The following is a 12,038-nucleotide window of genomic DNA, read 5'->3' as shown; positions in this document are numbered from 1 at the left end:
TTGAGAAATATTGTTTTCTTTGTTTATTGGGATTTTTTGTGTTATTTTTTTGAACGCACTTTTTGGTTGGCAGTTTATGACAACTACTTTCTGTGTGAGATTTGCTACCACATCTTTAGCAGTAATATCTCTTCACCTTAATTTCCATTGATTGTTCCCAGATCCTGGTCATAGTTTAAGTTTGATAATTCTAGTGACAGGGCTTATTGAGGTAAGTTTAATTCTGGCATATACCGGTGGATTCTTTTTCTCCATGTCAATCCCAAGCACTTGCCTTAGTTTCAATCAATAAAATGGACCTAATTTGGAGCCCGGCATTCAGAAGGTAGGTTGTAGAATCCATTCCAAAATGCTCTTTCGAATGGTGCATTTGATCTAGGGTTGGAGTTCTTTTCTCACTTCTTTGTGTGAACCAAAGAATCTCCAATCCACCATGGAGCTGCTTTCAAATAGTCAGTCCTTGCTTTCTCAGATTGAACATCCAACATGATAATTTCCTTAGGGAGGAAGTATGCAGAAGCGTTGAATTTCCAAAGGTGATTGCCAATTCTAAACTTCTTCCGTACTTGCTGCACACCCACTAATGTTTCCTAACACTTCCATTGAGTTGAATGCATCTGCCAGCATATCAGTCATTGTCGAGACATTGACTTTTACATGGTGGAGCAGAGATTGTGGAGCCCTTGGAAATGTCTGAAATAGATACACATTTATCCTTATTTTTGTCCAATCAAATTTTGAATTTCTTTTTTCTCTACACTGTGGATATTGTGCACCATCATGGAGATATCTTATTTATCATCTCATGTTTTTTGGGTATTTGTTCTTATCATCAATAATTTTACTTACAATTTGCAGATGCAAAAGAAATGATTCTAGGGAGAATGATAGAGACATTTCTTGTCAAAATCAGATTCTGGTCTTGAACAAGCTTAGAATGAGGTTGTTGCTCTATATCTGTATGCACTTAGCACATGAACTAGCCAAAGCTAACCTCTTAAGACAATCAAAATTGAAATGTAGAATATTTTTCTTATACAACATCATTTTTGGCTGGAAGTCATGTCACTACCAAAATGTTATCAAAATTAAAATTATAAGAAGCAAAATAAATCATACAAAAGTTGTAACCAGAGTCACTACTACACACCCCGTGCTCAGTACTGTTGTATTTAATGTGGATACAGTTCAGATACTTGCAGTTTCTGTATCCACACGTGCCCCCAAAAATACTAGATTTCCAGCTATATTAGATATATTGTTATTTCATTTTGAAAAAGTTTGACATGAACCTTTCTAAGCTTAATTTAAAAGGTTCATTGGTGCAATTTTAATTTTTTTTTGTTAGTTGTAAATTTTTTTTTTTTTGAGTTGAGATTATAATTTATTATTGTTCACCTAGATTTTTATTTTAAAATTTTGAATTTTGAATATATCTTGAATCTTTTCTTTGTTAATTAATACTGAAGTTCTACTGAATCTTATTTTAATTTAGATTTAAATGACATTGTATGATTTAGTTATAGGTCCTAGTTTGTATATTCTGTATTGTTAAATCAACTTATAATTATTTATGTAGCACTTATGTGTTTAGTTGCTTTTAAACTAATTAAAATCTCTACTAACAACTTAGAAATCTGTGTTAAATATATTTCTCTGTCTTTTTCATTAGTGACATATCCATATCAGGGTCTCTAAACATGGCTGTATCAATGTCTAACACAGTATTTGAATTTGTATCTATATCCATGTCCATGTGACTTTGGTTGTAACCCCTTTTTAATTAACTCTTCTGCATGTTGTGTTCAATTATCATTTTTTTATATATATTCTACATACATTAGCGTATGCATTGTAATCTCAAATCTTTTATCAGAATATTGATAACTTAGATGTATTTCATTCTAATTTTGTTATCAAGTGAAGGGCCACTTAGTTAAACAGTGTTTCTAAATCACGATCAGGTTTTTTTTTTTTTTTCATATATCCTAAAGCAACGATTCAAGCCAATTTTGAATCTTTTGTATATCTATGAATGGAATGTGAATTCTTATGACATGACTTATGTGTTATATTTAACAATTTATCAGTAGGAAATCTGCAATGTTTCTGCTACAATTGTGGACACAAGACAGAGTACAAAAAATAATGCAACATAAAGTAGAACTAACGAGAGGATGGTATACAAAATAGAACTGAAGTTTAGGACACCTAGAAAATGAAAATTTTAAGACTGATTAGTGAAATCAAGGATTGCAGTAATATTCCTTCATTTATGAAATCTTTTTTGAGATAACTCACTTGGTCTTTCAAGGACGAACCACATTAGGAGCTTCTTGATGAATATGATGTGGTTCAGTCCTTTCTTGCCTTTTAAAATTTTTTTCTTCTAAAATCTTTAAAATGGTTATATGATCTAGGATGAACGTAGTTCCACAACAATGCAAAATTATTTTGGATATCTTATTAAGCAAGCACAAAGTACATCAATTATCAACTCTGACAAATATTCATCTAGGGTTTGATTGCTCATGGGGAAACCTAAAGGATTGACATTTATGATGATCTAGCTTGTCATAGTCTATGCTTGTATCCACTCTTTCTGGTATGTAGCCATTGTGTACTAGTGATTATACCTTTCTTGCATAGTCTTTGTTGCCTAAGATTTAACCACAAAGTAGGTAAAGAAAGTTCATCATAAGCACACTCAATAGTAAAATTTGGATTGCAAATTCATCATAAGCATGCTCACTACTTCAACAAAATCAATTTTTGGAAGTTTCATTTAATGCGACGAGAACCGACCTTCTATTGGTGTTGGAACCTTCCTGCATTCGGGGCACTAGCCAATCTTCTCCCCCTACCCCCTACAATGACCCCATTGCACATTTTTTTTGTTTATAGAATTTATTTATATGTATATGCTTTATGGTTCTTCTTTGCCTTCATTCCTACCTGTGGTGTCTATGCCCATTTTGAAGGACCAATCAGTACTAGAGGGTTTTGCTCCAGTTGCATATATCTGAGGAATTCAAATCCCCATTTAGCTTCTTGTTTGCAAAGAGTGTCATTTTGACCTCTAGCAGTTATTATAAAAGTCATTTAGGTACTTGAGGAAGCTATGCTGCACAACCCATATCACTCATATAATCCTACACTTGAAGGGAGCCCAAATCCAGTTACCATGGGATTGTTTTTTGATCAACAGAACATTAACAAAACATATGTGTTAAACTTGCATATGCGAGAGGTTGATATAAGTGCTCCTTTAGAGATATGTTGATGGTGTGAAACATTTTAACATTACCCATAAAGACATTTTTTCAGTTTTAAATCTGTGGTATCTCCTTAAGAAGGCTTCTACTTCTTTTTTGCTTCCAGTCTAACTGATGTATCCAGTTTGCTCATCTTCACAAATTGCTTGAAATTTGAAATGGAATGACTGGGAGGCATTTATTCATTTGAGGTGGCTATTGGATACATGTCTCATGATGATTTTGATGGATAAAGTTTGCAGATGGACACAAATTGGCACACAATACTTATGCTCCACAAATATAATGTAAACATGAGAGGTACATTAGATAGCTGCCTTGGTGTATTTATTATTTTGCTCTTGGTCATGGAAGTTGTTATATTCTATATAAACTTTAATATCTAATTTCTTTTTTGTTTTCAGTTATGAGCAGTGGGCCATTAACTTTGTTAGAAGTATAAAAGAAAAGGTTGCTCCCTTAAGGATGACCAGAATGCCAAACTCCATTGTGATATTTGTCTTAATACAGACAACACTATTAATAGTTGTATAGCTTATTATGAACTATCTAGAGGGGGACTAGAATGCAAAACTCCATTGTGGTATTTGTTTTCATATGGACAACACTATTAGTAGTGGTATAGCTTGTTAAGTACTATCTAAAAGGAAGTATTTGTACACAATCATCCCATTACACATTTTTTTGTTTATAGCATTTATTTGGTTGTCTGTGCTTTACGGTTCTTGTTTGTCCTCATTCCTGCCTATGGTGTCCTTGCCCATTGTGAAGGACCAATAAATGCTGGAGGGTTTTTCTCTAGTTGTATATATTTGAGAAATTCAAATCCCCATTTAGCTTCTTGTTTGTAAATTGTGTCATTTTGACCTCTAGCAGTTAAAAGACATTTAGGTACTTGAGGAGGCTATGATGCATAGCCTATATTTCTTATATAAGCCTACACTAGAAGGTGTAAAAGTTTAATAGGATCTTTGATAGAGATATAGTGATATCCTTTTAATATTAATATGAAAGAGAAGACACTGAAATGTAACTCTTATGGAAGACTGAAATAATTTTAGACTTCTAATATATGACAGTTATATGAATACTCAAGGTATTCTATATTATCTTTTACTTCCAAACTATAATTTATATCATGTAACTGAATTGAATGTAGACAAACTATGTTGTAGATCTGATTGCTGCTGAGACTAATGCATTACCTTTTATTATCGATGACAGTCTCCAGCGATCGATATAAAACATAGAGTGTCATCCATTTTAAGTAGCCCAATCATGATGGTCTAAATTCAAAGAGTCAGCATACAATGCTAATATTTGGCCATGAAATCTTTAGAGGAATTTTTATAGCAAGAAAAAAACTCATAATTACCATATTTATCTAACTTTAGCTCCCTCATATTTCAAGTTTTACATTTCTACGATTGATTAGTATGGTCCACCACCTCTCTTGACAGAGTTAAGAGCACAGATGATTTGTATTTCAGACTATTTGCAGAATGATGAGACCAAGAGCTTGACAACATCCTCCAAAAATGTCAAGCCTAGATACAAAAATCAATTCAAGACCATAAGAAAAAACTGCACACTAGTAACTTGCTTGAAACATCTGTAAAAGACATTTTCTCATTTGCAAACAATAAATTGAAAATGACATTATCTCAGTGGCAATGTCAGTTTCTCAGACATAAACTGCTAAGGTAAATATCTTGTAGTTGGCATCTACCAGATATATCTCTCTTTAACAGTTTGCAAACATGCACACAAATAACTTGTATGCTCCAGCCTCTAACAATCAGTAGTAAGATTATCTTTTAAATTGATAGATGCTTCTACAAATCTGAGAAAATTAAAGCACACTTTTGAAAGCAAAGATCATCAAACCATAAAAAGGTAGAAATTTCAAAGGGAATCGTCTCCTTCCAGCTGTTGCTGTGCCAGATACCTTTCCCTGCACTCTTTCTGATACAAAGCAAGAATAGTTCCTTATTAAATTGTATTTTTAAAGTTAACATTATCAGATTTCCATGATCCACAATTCTAAAGTTGCATGGATATAGAGGGCATGCAAAGAATAGGTCAGAGAAGACCACATACCCATTCATCTATGACAAGCCCTTCACCAACAATTCGTGGAGCAACATCTTCTGGAGGTTTTTTCCGTACCTCAATTGCAGCCTCAGCTTCAGCCAATTGCTTCTTGAGCTTTTCCAACTCCTTTATAAATGTCAAAATTGAGGATAACCAATTCAGTACATTAATTTTCAAAATGTAATTAAAACAGTCTTAATCAATCATTTCACTAGGAGTGTTTATGCATAAAATCCAAGTTTAAATGGTCTTAATCTATTATATGACCAGGGGATGTTTTGGAATTTTGAACTGTGATCATGTCATGAGATTATTTCAAACCAATTAACAGATTTCTACTTATGATTCTTCAAAATTTTCACTTACAGGAGTGGAACGTTGTGGATCCAAATAAACAACGTGCAATATTTGCTCTACTGCTACTAGTTCCTTCTGCTCTTCAAACTTCTCACCAAATTCACTAAATTAGAAATTTTATAATCTAGTAATAAGTTCACATCAATGTTCAGACCATGAAGAATATTTCTGCCTAACTAGCAGCTTCAAACAGATTCTACATTATGAATCATTTATGTGCCTTCTTCTATTTCTTTGAAAACAAAAAAGTTTACCAGCTCTAAATCATATTCCACTCCATCCTTGACTTTCAGACTAACAATCTTGAACTTGTCTTTAACTTTTTCTCCGGTTGTTTCTCAGATTGCTCAGGTGGCTCCACAAATTTAAATACTGCGTTGTACATGCTCCACATCACAATATAATCAGTATAATCAATCATTTTCAACAGAGCGTATTCTAATAACAAGCCGGATCTCTAGTAATAACAGAGAAGCCTCTCCAATATTGTTTTTTGACATCAAAGAGAACTTACCAGTTGCTATAAGTGACTCTCCTGGAGTAAGCATACCTCCATAGAGTCATATATAAGAGAACTTACTAGTTGCTATATATAATGGTAATGATGATAATAAAATAAATAAATTATAATCTACAATATATAATAATAGTTAGTAAAAATGATAAATTTGTATTACTATTATATAAATTTCCTACCAAAAACACTGTACAAGATGATGTACATGCACTCAAAGCTCTTTGGGTCTATGGAACACTCCAAGCTATCTAGATTTTTTTCTGCACCTTATATGTAAAGAAGTTTGTGCACTAAGTATTCATTTTTTTGTATTTTGAGCATTCCACTAGTCTTTCCTAAGTATTCTTTGCTCTTTGTTGTTCCTCATCATATCTAGCTCCATGCACCAGTATTACACACTTGCAAAAACAACTATATTATCATATTGATTGCTGATTTATTTCTGAATATTGTCATTAGGGGAGGGCACCTTAAAAATATCCCCTCTTTGAGGAACACATCCCAGGAGAGGAGATGGCATTTCCTTGGCATAATGGCCTTTTGAGGATCCCCTCCTCTTAGAAATGATGAGATTTAGGGATCATGTATCCCTATGGAACATTGCTATCAAAATTACCTAAATTAGTAAAATTGCAAGGAATTTTAGTAGCTACTAGTATTATTCCTATAAATATTAAGGTTGGCTATATCTAATATGAGGAATTATGAGTGTTGGTTATGGGAGAGTCAATAACCTCTACCTATACATTAAAATATGGAGTACTATTTTATGACAATCAACCAGTGATATTGTCTAAATCTGATAGTAAAAATGATCCTCTAACAGTAAAAATGAGCTTCCATAGTTGGAAGCACTGAGAGTGTTAGATCATTTGTACAAATTGTAACAAATTGTAAGACGAATTTCTATAATGATCGGATGGTACGAATTGCAAATAACTACAAGAAAAGGGGGTACAATTAGCACACAAGCACCTTTAGTCATCTAGTAGTAGGAGGAAAGGATGTATAATTCATTACATTTACAATTTCACCCTCTTTCTTGTGTCATATATTATATTCATGGGTCAATGGGTTTGACTCAAAAAATGTACAGTTGAATCATGATAGCAATATCAAAATCTGACTTGCTATGGAAAATATCTTAGGCTTATCTATTGATGAGCTCAAGGGGCTTTCTAATGAATGGTTCATAAGGCACAACACTTGTTGTAGGTTTTGCAAATGGGATTACAAGTAGAGTGGTTTAAACAATGGAGGAAACTCCATGGTTAAGCCTTATTGAGCTGGAGTAGTACTGGAATGGTTGAGCCTTTGAGCAAGTCGTGGTGCTTCATCTTTGTGAGCACTCCCTCAATGTAATTCCTTCAAACAAAGAGTAGCACAAGAAATTTATTAAGTTTTTCCATAATCTATACAATATTTATTAATTATTAAGCATTATAGTCTTTCACAATTATTATCTTGAACGTGGATGATCTAATGAGGGTATTGAAACCCGTGGATGAGAAATGACTGAGTGCTTCGTGGGAGCACACATAGGGAGACTACAACTTGAGTATTTTCCATTGTCTAAGCACACATGTTGTTGATTAGCTATGTTGTGGCAAATGATGGGGAAAGAAGTTCAAACTAGTTTCCTAACAAGGTTGAGTGATTTATTGAAGTTGCTTTGACATTGATGTTCTGCAGAACAGTGCCAAGTCACGTGGATGTTTGAATTGATCTCTCTGTTGAAGCATAATTTCTTAAGGACTTGTTTTTGAAGGGTGTAGATGAATCATACTTTTTAGTTCATTATGACGTATGTCAATGGAGGAAGTGCTAAGTTTTTGTCAACTCTTTTTAGATGTTTTAGCTTTTCTCCCTAACTGTGGCATGAAGTTAGATAAATTACACGTGGTTGCAGTACTGGATATTGATGCTATTGGCACATTTACAATGAGTCAAGAAACATTGAAGTATTTGAGGGAAGGTAGAATTGGAAAGCCTCCTTCAGAGGTTGGTGTTATTTTAAACTTAAGTGCTACAATATAGTACCTCAGCTTTCTGCTACCAAATTCATGTCTCTGCTACAAAGGTTCATTTTTAATCATTATATTCTTCTTGGATTAAGATTTGAATTAACTATTTAATAAATTTAAATGTTTCAGCATAAACATGAGAGTCATTTTACTTACATAATAATTTAAACAAGTTATCTAGCAAAGTTTTGTTTTGTTTACATGCATTTGTTGATAGTCTTACAAGATCTATGGCTTTAGAGTGGGGGACAGATTATGGAATACGTGTAAATGGTATTGCATCTAGTCCAATTGAAGGTATTCCTGGAATGGAAATACTTTCACCCAAGGAATTCCTAGGCGATCTTTGGAAAAGCCAACCTCTTTATAAAGAAGGAGATAAATGGGATGTTGCTATGGCGATCATCTATTTGGCATCTAACACTGGTTAGTATCTCTTGAACCTATCTAATAATCAATATTGAAATCTCAGAGATGGAAGCTATTTAAAGAAAATTATTGTTTGGAGGGTTATTTGTTTTTAAATTTCTTTTCCATAGACTTGGAGGTATTTAAAAAAAAAAAATTAACAATTTTTGAAAATTCCATGGTATAGAACTTTGAAAGAAAGAATAGTATATTAGTCATACAAGAATGCTAATAGTGAAGGTTCTCTCTAACAAAGGATCAGTCATACAATTGTTTATGTCCCTCTTAAAAGGTGTATACCTGATCGCTATAACTTTACATGGATTTCTGTATCATTCAAATTATCATCTTGAAACATTATATATTCTTGTTTTATTTATTTGCTCTTTTTTGCTTTTAACTTGTATTGCAAAATTCTTCAATTTCTAAAAATTAATAGAGACATATCTCATACCAGAGATGTGTTCATCTTTAAAACATGGCTCAGAAGGTGTAAGATGGCTCTCCCTGTACCAGTGCCTTTTTCCTTAGTCTGGAACTCATTAAAATCCTTCTATCCTAATCAATTTTCATTTAAATTTGGCAAGAATAAGGTCTTTACATTAAAACTTAATAAGTGTACATAAACATTCAAATCAGCATTTTCATCCACGCTCAGAGTGGTAATTAATCTACCAGATGAATTCTCACAAATAAGGGGCATTGACATGTTATTATATTTCTTTGAAGTGTTCATAGTTGTAAACATTAAACATCTAGTTTTCTTTCTTTTCTTTATAGGTTTTAGGAAATTGTGCCATTGAATGCTAGGAACATATTGGGTGTAGAAGACAATGGTCCCGCTGCAAAATGGTTAGCCCTTATTCGCCATACATTGAACAAAAATACAATTTTTTCACCATATAGCTTGGATGGACCAAAAGATTCATCACTAGAACCTTGTAGTTCTGATTCTGATTGTGGATGTTCTCAAGCAAATCAGAATTCTGCTTCTCACTAGAGTAATTCCTTCCAGACTTTGAAATTTCATATCAAACCAAACATTGAACTGATTAAAAATCCAACCTTGCTGATTGTGTGAATGTGTCCCTTTGGAAATAGATATCTCAGTAGACTGCAATGCTTGGTTTGGATCAATTTCATCATAGGACAAAAGTGATTTCAATGTAAGGCATTCCTTGTAATATTGGTGCATATCTACATAGTTCCATGTTTGTATTTTTATATGTTGAATCAATGTAATTATGCTGTAGCAGATTTGATGATTGTATTTGTTATTTTAGTGTGCTCTGTTTTATTTTAACTCTATTTTTACTGTGACTCTCCTGTATTATTCCTGCAAAGAAAAAGGTCTTAAGTACAAAATGAATTACTATCTTAGTATGAGAGTCAACTGTTGGAGAAGGAACATTCAGGTTGCCATGCATTGCTAAGAGATGACAAGGTATTATTTTGGTCTATGAGTTTTAATATTGCTACTTGTGTGGGAATTGTGACCATGCTTTTTAGTATTTTTGTTGCTTACAATCTTCTACTATTTAGGGTTTATGGTGTGCCTAAAATCTCTTTTTAAACTAAAATGCCACTTTTTTCTTGATGTTGTTTCTAATGAAGTCCATTCTCTGTGTGAGAATATTAACCGGTTTCTCTTGTATGAAATTCAAGTTGCTTGTTAATATATTTTGTATAACAATTTTACTATGTTTTGCATTTACAGAATGCTTCTGTCTAGGTGAAAGGCCCCCCAAAGAAAGACACAAGCTCTAAAGAATCAGACAGTGAAGAGTCTGAAGAGGATACTGTACAAAAGGTAGATTGCTTAATCTCTTTGCAATGAGGATAATGCTAATTAACATACTAGTTTGCTTCAAGTTGTTTTTATCTTTGGATTTTCAAAAATCCTAGGCAGAATGCCATGTCTATTCAGCAAGCATTCGATGCTTTTGAAGTATCACTCTCATAGTTGCATACATTGAACTATTTGCATATGTAGATTATTTGAGTTTGTTCCTCAAGAGTGAAGCATTTTGTTGTTCAAATACTTTTTGCTTTGTAATTCCTGACAGATATCAAAGCATCTATTTACGTGTGCTACTACTGGTTCAATTGTCAAAAAATATTCTTTGACAACTCTTATTTATTTACACAACTTCCTTTTTATTTTTGTCATGCCTGAATGCATGTTTTTTTAAACAAATATTATTAAAAAATTAAGTACACTTTGCTAATTGTTTACAGTTAAGTTAGTTCCTCATTTGAAATCACTCTATGGGGTGTAGTTGAAATTGTATTTTTAAAAACTGATTGGTATTTTCATTTTTGATGATGTCCATGACCTTATTCTTATTTTCAAACATTCTAAAGCAAAAAACTGAAAATATGCTAAATGTATAAGTTTTGACTCAAACCCTCCACGCAGTAACTGGAACAACAACTGTGACTCTCATGTTTGGTAAGTAGAGTGGAAGCTTAAGTTTCTAATAGACTGTGTGCCACCTATATTTGTATATCTGACTTTAAAATGGACTGACTCTGATTTGTCTTATTTTAAAATAGGGGATCTCTTCCTGTCAAGAACATTCTAGGAAGATATGTAATGTGTTATTTGCAACCATCACAATTGGGATCCGACATATACAGACACCATTAGAAATTTAGAGGCACGAGATTTTCTAGGATGTTACTAGACAATAGCTTTTATGACAACATGAATTTCTTTTTGTGGAGAAAATCCTAGTAGTAGTCATGCATCATATGCAACCTTCAAATATTGGTAGGGACCCTGGTGGACAAAAAACTAGTGGTTGTGAATATGTTTCATTGGAGTATCAATTCCTGACTGGGGTAAAGCTTCTTAGGAAAATGTTGTCTATAGTAAAATGAGCAACTGCAGACTTTGCAGACTCACTTCTCAGTCACATAATTTGGTGGTTGTAATTTCCCTATGTTTCTGATTATGAGATACTACTTGAATTCTTCACAATTTAATGAATATAGAAACAGTTTCTTGTATTAAAGTAATATTTGAATGATTTTTAATTCCAAATGCATATACATTATGGTTTAGATCAAAATAATTATGATTGCATAACAATCAAGATGATATATATTTGCTATTTCTGATATACAGGAAATTACATGCAATGACTGAGGAAATTCTTAGTACCTTGTACTATTCGTTGTGTCTGATATACAAGTAAAAATTTGCAAATATGCAAGCTGTCTCTGATATAATTTTATATTTATGCTCTAAATATTGTGATAAGTTGTCTGATATGACAATATAAATATACTCAAAGATGATGTCATTTTTGATGGTAGACTTTATATGCCTACATTGAATGGGTGCCAAAGGCAATATGC

At 32.8% G+C, this 12,038-nt stretch overlaps 1 long non-coding RNA gene and 1 pseudogene across 4 annotated transcripts in view; one reads left to right on the top strand and one right to left on the bottom strand.

Annotated features, from left to right (window-relative positions):
• Window positions 1-11,677, top strand: part of LOC149562453 (uncharacterized) — a 97,418-nt gene extending 85,741 nt beyond the window's left edge. Inside the window, exons 2-3 of one of the 3 annotated variants that reach the window (XR_016363946.1) lie at window positions 10,393-10,485; window positions 11,232-11,677. This is a non-coding gene — a long non-coding RNA (uncharacterized LOC149562453). Of the gene's footprint in view, window positions 1-10,392; window positions 10,773-11,094; window positions 11,129-11,231 lie in introns of those variants that run through there. The other 2 variants (XR_016363945.1, XR_016363944.1) reach the window with 2 other exon arrangements.
• On the bottom strand, window positions 5,181-6,274 carry LOC149562454 (vesicle-associated protein 4-2-like; annotated as a pseudogene). The gene is made up of 5 exons (XR_016363502.1): window positions 6,241-6,274; window positions 5,981-6,098; window positions 5,736-5,813; window positions 5,376-5,495; window positions 5,181-5,240 (listed from the first exon to the last, which is right to left on the bottom strand). The product of XR_016363502.1 is annotated as a vesicle-associated protein 4-2-like (transcript).
• Window positions 11,678-12,038: the final 361 nt, after the last annotated feature.

This window comes from Cupressus sempervirens, chromosome 4 (assembly GCF_028749045.1).
Source record: "Cupressus sempervirens isolate cs-2001-9-10 chromosome 4, ASM2874904v1, whole genome shotgun sequence".
Lineage (NCBI taxonomy): Eukaryota > Viridiplantae > Streptophyta > Pinopsida > Cupressales > Cupressaceae > Cupressus > Cupressus sempervirens.
Note: the sequence above shows the minus strand (reverse complement) of the source record. Positions and strands in the feature narration are given on the sequence as shown.